Source organism: Chinchilla lanigera, unplaced genomic scaffold, assembly GCF_000276665.1.
Source record: "Chinchilla lanigera isolate Chin_1 unplaced genomic scaffold, ChiLan1.0 scaffold00042, whole genome shotgun sequence".
In the NCBI taxonomy this organism is placed as follows: domain Eukaryota; kingdom Metazoa; phylum Chordata; class Mammalia; order Rodentia; family Chinchillidae; genus Chinchilla; species Chinchilla lanigera.
Window position 1 is genome coordinate 3597870 of NW_004955443.1, and position 7690 is coordinate 3605559.

Sequence of the window (7690 nt, forward strand, 5' to 3'; positions counted from 1 at the left end):
AAGATTGCCAACAGTCAAATGGGTAGTCTGAAGAGGCAGTAATTTCTCATTATAGAAGACATTCTGTTAAGAAACATTCAAGAAAATATTTTAATTTGAAGAGGCATTGGGCCAGATGTCCTTTTAAGAGCTCCTGCAACTCTAGTTTTGACTCTCAGTCTCTGTCTCTGTCTCTCTCTCTCTCTGTCTCTCTTTGTCTCTCTGTCTCTGCCTCTCTCTCTCTCTCTCTCTCTCTCTCTCTCTCTCTCTCTCTCTCTCTCTCTCTCTTTTTAAGAGCAGAATATATTTATTGAGGGAAAGAAAGCTTCTGTACAAGAGAGGGACAGAAGGGGGCCCAAGTGGGTTGCCAAGGACCTTGTCCTTCCCGGGACTTTGTAGAGCAAAACCCTGAGGTTTAAGATAGGGGGAAAATGGGAATTACAAGGTGGGCATGAGGTGGGACAAAACTATGGTCAGCCAATAAGATTACAAATATAATAGTTCAGGTAATATTGAGTAAACTGGGATTGAATGGGGAAGCGTCCAGGAGTCTCTTAATCTAATCAAATGGACAATTAAGATTAACCAGCATAGGTGGCTTGTTGTGCAATGATACATAATCTGTTATTCCCTGGAAAATATCTGGACATATCTATTTGACAAAGTAGTAAATGGGTCAAAAAATAAACATTATTAACTCCATCTCATGGTTACGGGTGTAATTAAATTTCTGTCACTTGCTTAGATCTCAGATGCTTTCTAGTTATATGGGAAAAACAGCATACTGATATTTATCATCATGAAATTTTGTTAACACACAATTTACTTAAGAGCTAGAGTTTCAAAGACCCCTTTAAGCCTGAATAACTTACTGTGCACTAAGTACACTAAGGGAATCTATTAGCTGCATATATACCTTTTATTAGAACACTCTCCCACGTTCAAACATTTTATTTTGCAAAGTATAAAGGAGACATATACAAATATCAATATTTCTCTACTTAGCCATGCACAGAGGAATTAACCAGTGCCTTTAATGTGAAGGGGAAAACCCAGTGTTATTAGTCACAGTTTAGACACACAATTTGCCCAGTATAATTTCAGTCTGCTAAAATGCAGAGCACTGAACTGAAGTTAGAGGAACTGGAGAATAGTCTCTGTGTTCACAGAGTTTATTACGTGAGTAAAGGTAAAAAGCAGACACATATGAGTGATAATTGAGGGTACATAGGAGGGATAACAGAAAACAGATAACAATGCAAAGATAAACAAGTTGGTTTTTGTTCAAGTTATATTTAAGTCCTGAGGGACTAAGAAATAAAATGGTGGGCTGAATGTTTTAAACAAAAAGGTATGAAGAATCGGCCCACCTGTATGTGTTTAAACCATAAGTTATGAATTATGCATTTCTAAATATGTAAACATTTAGTGACACAGTAGGTTCATTGTGTCACTGCTGAAAGCTGCTAGGGTGAGTCACATAAAGCTCTTAATTTTTAAAAGATTTAAAAAATATTTTTAGACAGTTTACCCTATGAAGAGTTCCAATCTTTTGAAAGTTGTTCAGTTATCCCTTAAAAAAATCCCAATGATAAGAGAAGCGATTCAACTTATTAATAAATAAATGCTCTATGTAATTTTACCAAACTAATAGAATTCCTATCCACATTTTAGATTTATAATTTGAAGAGTAGATTACTTGGGGACTCTTATTTTCATTACTTCATTTTGGATTAAGATTTTTTCAAACATTTTATTAGTAGCAAACTTTAGGACTTATTTCATAAATGTTCACCCTTTGCTCCTATAAAGGACAAGCATCATAGGAGAATAATAATATCTACAACAACACTTTTATTTCCATAATAACTCAGTTTAAGGAGCATGTAGTGCCCTTCAGTCATTATCCAAATTATCCCTTAAACAAATAAGAAGTAGGACAAGAAATTAAAGTAACCGAAATTTTGCTATGGTTAATGAGATGGCAGAATCAAACTCAACAGTTAGTCTCTGGTCAAAGCATCAAATAAATTTTTACAATTTGGGAGCACTTCTAAAGGAAGTTCTGGATGAGTGTTACAGATTAACATGTTAAATTTATATATTAGAACTTCTTCAAATCATTGTACAATTTTACATCATAGTACAGAGTTTATAACATGTATATGTATACAGCATTATTATTAGACTCCTCATTTATGTTGGTTGAAAAGTCTGAGTCAACCAATTTTAGATTATCTACTCTGTCTAACCTAATCTAAATTGCTACCAGAATGTCCTAAGGGTATGGGGAATTAGTTTGGCCTTTTCTTTAGGTTTTGAGGTGCAAACTATTTTCAAGGAGACAGCTAGCTAGGAAAGATGACCTATTACTAACCTATTACTAACCATTACTAACCATTACTAACCATTACTAATCTAACCTATTACTAACCATTGTCCTGACACATATATGTTTTAAATTAAATAACCACTTCTTAAAGCATGACTTTTATATAAGTTAAGATGAAAATGGTTCCAAATGATTTTGTTTCACAAACACCTGTCAGTCATATTTTTATGTAATGCCCAACACTATTTAGCTGTATTTAATCGTTAGCTGTATAAACTTTCATGCAGGTTGGAGGTACTTAACTTCATAGTTTTACTGGGTGTCACTTTTAATATTGCTTGTTTAATATTTTAATTGAAGGACTATCCTATATAATGTGTGGATCAAATAAATGTTTCATTTGCAATAATTTTAAATTTCATGGAATCAGTGATGATTTCAAAATTGATGTACTCTCAGAATTGAGGATAAACTAGTTTTTATACTCTGCTTCCCAGCTTTCTTTAGATTAAACAGCAAATGTTGACTTTGTAGACAGTGTTTCCCATCTCTTCAGTCTCCTCTCTGTAAAAGTTAGCCCTGCTCTGTTTAGTCGGGCAGGAAATGCTACTTCATTCCTTGTAGGAGGCTATATCCCCTAAAATAATCTCTGGCTTAGGCTGCTTTCTCCAAGAGTGATATGTGTTGCAAAACTTGTTCAAATGTCACCAATATAAGGGTTGATAAGGGAAACATAAATCCTTGTTATTACATGTTTTTTCTTTAACAACTCTTCCTCTTTTTTATTTCCCCCTCAGGAAATACTCTTAGTCTCTATTCCATGTGTTAAATGACTCTACTGAAACACTGAATTCCATGGTTCACTCATTAGAGTCCTGTGATAAAATTTTAAGTCATGTTTTCTTATCCAATCCTCAAGACACATAGTTGCTTTTCTTTTTCAGTTTTTTTTCTTTTTCTTTTTTTTTTTTTTTGAAGCAGGGTCTCTCTATGTAGTGTAGGCTGGCCTTGAACTTGCTTATATAGCGCAGGCTGGGTTCAAACTCATGCTGATCCTCCTGCCTCAGCTTCCCAAGTACTGGGACTGCAGGGGTGTGCCACCACTGCCCATAGATGCTTTTAATCCACAGATATCATAAAGCTATGATGTACAAAACAGTATCTACTAGCTATGTGTGGTCATCAAGCACATGAAATATGAATACAGTGAATTGAGATCTGTTATGTGTAAATTATGTACTATATTTTTCAAGATATAATATGGAAATTTTAAATTATGCTAGTCATATGTTTTGCAATGATTTACATATTAAAATTATAACATTTTTTATATTTTAGGCTAAACCACCCAGTTTAAAATAATTTCACCTTTTTCATGTTTGTAAAATATGGCAATTAGAAATTTAAAATTAGAAGTGTGGTTTATATATTTTTGTTAGATAGCACTGCTCCTAAAATTGCTGTTTCTGAAACTGGAAACAATTTCAGTTTTGAAGTTTTATTTTTTTGCTTACAATTGAATGAGAAATTTTGTTTGGTAAAATGTTCAAATTTCTGAACAAGATGAAAAGATACTAGATAGTTACCTGAAAATTAGAAGCCCAGTTGGGCACAGGCCAACTAAAAGGAGTAATTCAGCCACAATCAAAAGACTGAGCAAAGCTGCGTGTAAGGGCACACACCTGTCATCCCAGTTGTTGGGGAGGCTAAAGCATGAAAAGTTCACCTTGCCTCAAAAAACAGTATAAAAGGACAGGAAGTGTAGCTTGATGTAAAGGCTCTGGGTTCAATCCTGGTAGTGCAGAAAGAAAAGAAAAACAAAGAAAAAGACTGAATAAAAATTTCAGAACAGAACAAGAACAATGTAAATTCATTCAGTTAAAATGTATCAGTGTCTAGGATAAAGTTGTGCCCTGAAGTGAGAAAGACAATAAAGGATTTAAAGTGAGAAGGACGCGGAGATACAGACAAGTTCTTAACGGTAGGGCTGGGTTGCACCAGACTTTAGGGGTGAGACAAGGGGATGGAAAGTAGGTGGGCTACTATCATCAGCTTACAACTTCAAGATCTTGGATCCATCTAGTTATGATGTGGTTCTGCTCCCTTTGAACAATGGCTTGAAACAGATGTGAGAAATATGGTAAACGCTACCAGCTTTGGATGGTCCTCTTACCAGAAGCATCATTCAGTCAAGTCTGTGGACTTTATTTTGGCTGAATCAGAGGGGAACTGAGGTTGAAAAATGTATATAACTTGCTGAAATTCTAAAGCTTGTAAGAGACAAAGTTAGGTTTTTACCCCTGTCCTACCTGATTCTAAATCTCATTGCTACATTTTGTGTTCTTTCTTCCCTATCAAGAAAGGTATGATTCCTGGCACTAAATAATTCTTTGCCTAGTGAAGAAAAACTCAATCTGCTATTTTAAGTTACAGATCTTTACGTGCTGTAATCTGGGCTCCATACATGTATCTTTTATTGTTTATTCGCTGTGCTTTTGGAGACACAGTTTGAATTGTGCATGTTTAGATGTGTTGAGAAGGGCTTGAGTGATTTTTTTTCAGAGAAATTTGATATTTGCCTTTGCACAGCAATAGGAGAGCTTCAAGAGCCCATAGTTAAGATCACGGTGGTCCAGGGAACATTAATGGCATCTGCAGTTTACAATAAAATGATTCTGATTGCAGGGTTTGGCGCTGATTGCTCCGCACACCAAATAGATCCCTCCGGTCTTGTCTATCTCTGTTTTTTTCCCATTCTCTGTAGGTCTGAGTTTACTTTGAAGAGATTGTGTTCTCACTTGTCTTGATTTTAATTGTGAAGGACCAAATCTTGCTTGCTTCTAATTTCAATGGTTTGCATGCAGGTAGTACCTGGCCGTCTATTCACAACATGAACACATTTCTAGGCGGTGAGCATTGGACAAATAGAATGTGGCTACTGCTCATATACAAAGCACCTCTCTGAGGCTAGAATAGTGCCTGTGGCTGCATGCCATACTTAAAATCTGGTGGAAGACTAATCAGTATGCTAAACTTCGCCCATGTTGAAACACAGGGTCCTGTGCATGAAAAAAACCTTCAGAGGGAACTTAGCGCAGTGGTGAAAACAATGAAAAGTTTTCCAGAGGAACTGATATTTAACCTGAGATCTGGGCAGAGGAGGCAAGGAAGGAGGCAGAAGGGATGAAGGAGTCGTAGAAGATAAAAGAGATTCCTAGCAGAGCAATGGCCAGGTAAAGACAGTTTGGAGCTGCAATTTGTTCAGTTGGGAGTTCACTTGGAAGGTGTGGATAGGAGAGGGTGTGACAGTAAAAGGATTACGTGAAAGGAAGAGATTAAGGAGAAATGTTCAATCGATATTGAAAGAATAGTTTTCAAAAGAAATTTATCAAACAGTGGATTTCATTATGAATTTCTAAGATGATTCACTTAGAGTATAAATTTTAGACTATTTAGGAGTTCATGTAATTAAAAAATAAAAATGGGTTTGGTCTGATAATATTGGAGACTTCATAATATTCACATATACTAATTCATATTTATTTTATATCCACTTCATTACAATTCTGTGGTCTTACACCGTACTCATCATTAGGGATATTTACCTCATGATAAATGGGCTCCATTAATAGTGGTTTGAGGCATTATTATTTATTCATGTGTGAGTGTTATGAAGTTCCTAATAATTCTTTTTCCAGGAAATGTTATTTTTAAATCTCAAATGTTTTATGTTTCAGATGAGATGTAAAATAATGTAGTTTTCTTATTATATCAAAGTTTCATTTTAGCTTTGAAATGAAGAGGGCTAAAATCAATTCTACTTCTTAATTTGGTCAGGAAGTTTATAGGTTTGGGGTGAGGCAATAGGCTTGTGTAAAAGGGTTGCCTCAACATGCAAACTAAAAACCCCTTTTAAGTCTTAGTCCTTTGGCAAATATATTGTGTCCTTTCATTGGTCCATTAGGCCCTCAGCTCCCGCTAGTCAAACATGCAAACTTACATGACACCTTCCGCAGATGTGACTTCTAAGAATCAATGAATTACATGCAGTGGCAGTGCTCCAAGGACACCATATCCACTACTTATCAAGATTTAAAGTTACAACTATGTCTCAAATCTATCACTTTTGTGGTGATTTTGAAGAGGTGTAATCATGTTAGACATTTATGATTTTTTAAAATATTAAAATCAGTAGGCAATTTAATTGCTATGGATAAAAGTCATCTATAATATTGTTATAATATTTTGAAGTAAACTAATGTGCTGTCATAATACGCTCCATTTGGCTCTGGATTTGACTTAAATCAAGAATTCTTTCTTTTTCTGGACACATAGCTGTGCCCCAGGTGGGCAGCGCCAGTTCCATACTCCCACAGCGAAAGGGAGTTTTCTTGCATTTCTGTCCTCTTTATCACAGATCTTGCTGCTTTTGCAATACGTACCTGTGCTACGTACTAATGGAAATCATGTAATTTTCATTTGTGACCTGACTAGAAAGCCACTAAAATATGAGCCATTCGTTTGCTCTGTGAAGTTGAAGGGAAATGAAGACATTAGGATTAGAAATAAAGAACAAAGAGAGTACATTTCCTCCGTGGCTCCGTCCCTCCTTCCATAATCACTACAAAGTAGTGATACAGAATTACTTAGTATTCACTACAAATCAGATATTGTACAGAGAGAAGGGACGCTGTCATGTTACATGTGGTCTCTTACTGTTCTGTGAAATGAAATCAGAGCTTTAAATCCTTAACTACAAGCACAACACGCAGTTAAATGGCAATCATGAAATTTGATGTAGAGGTAGCAGGCAGTTTGCCCTTCATTTAAAAAAAGTATCATAAAGCCACTGAGAGTGTCAAGGCTCCTGTCCCCCAGGTTCTTTGCAATCACTGCTCCACTGCCAACGTTGGTAGCAATTTCAGATTGGGAGCCTGACCTTCGGTTTTAATCAAAACCTATTCTCCCCTCTGTGCTCTTGAACTAGAGGAAGAAGTTGGAAGGATGGATGAGGGAAAGAAAAAGGGGAGAGAGAGACACACACACAGAGAGAAATCAAACGAGAGACGGCAGGACAGAAGGAGGGAACGGAGCGAAAGAGCGAGAGACGCGGCCCCTTTCCCCGAGGCGCGTTCGCGGTCCCGGCGCTGTCATCCGGCGGCCCCCGCAGCGCGTCCCGAGGTTCGGCCGGCCCCGCCCCCTAGCGGCGGAGCCTGGCCCACCGCGACTGGCGCCTACCCCTTTAAATGACAGCGGGGGCTCGGGTCCCGGTGCCGGGCTTGACGTCAGTGCCGCCTCCCGGGCCGCGAGGTGTAGTTGGCGCCGCCGTCCGCGCTCGGGGCTCGGCGCTCGCTCGCGCTCCGGCTGCCGGGCGGCGAG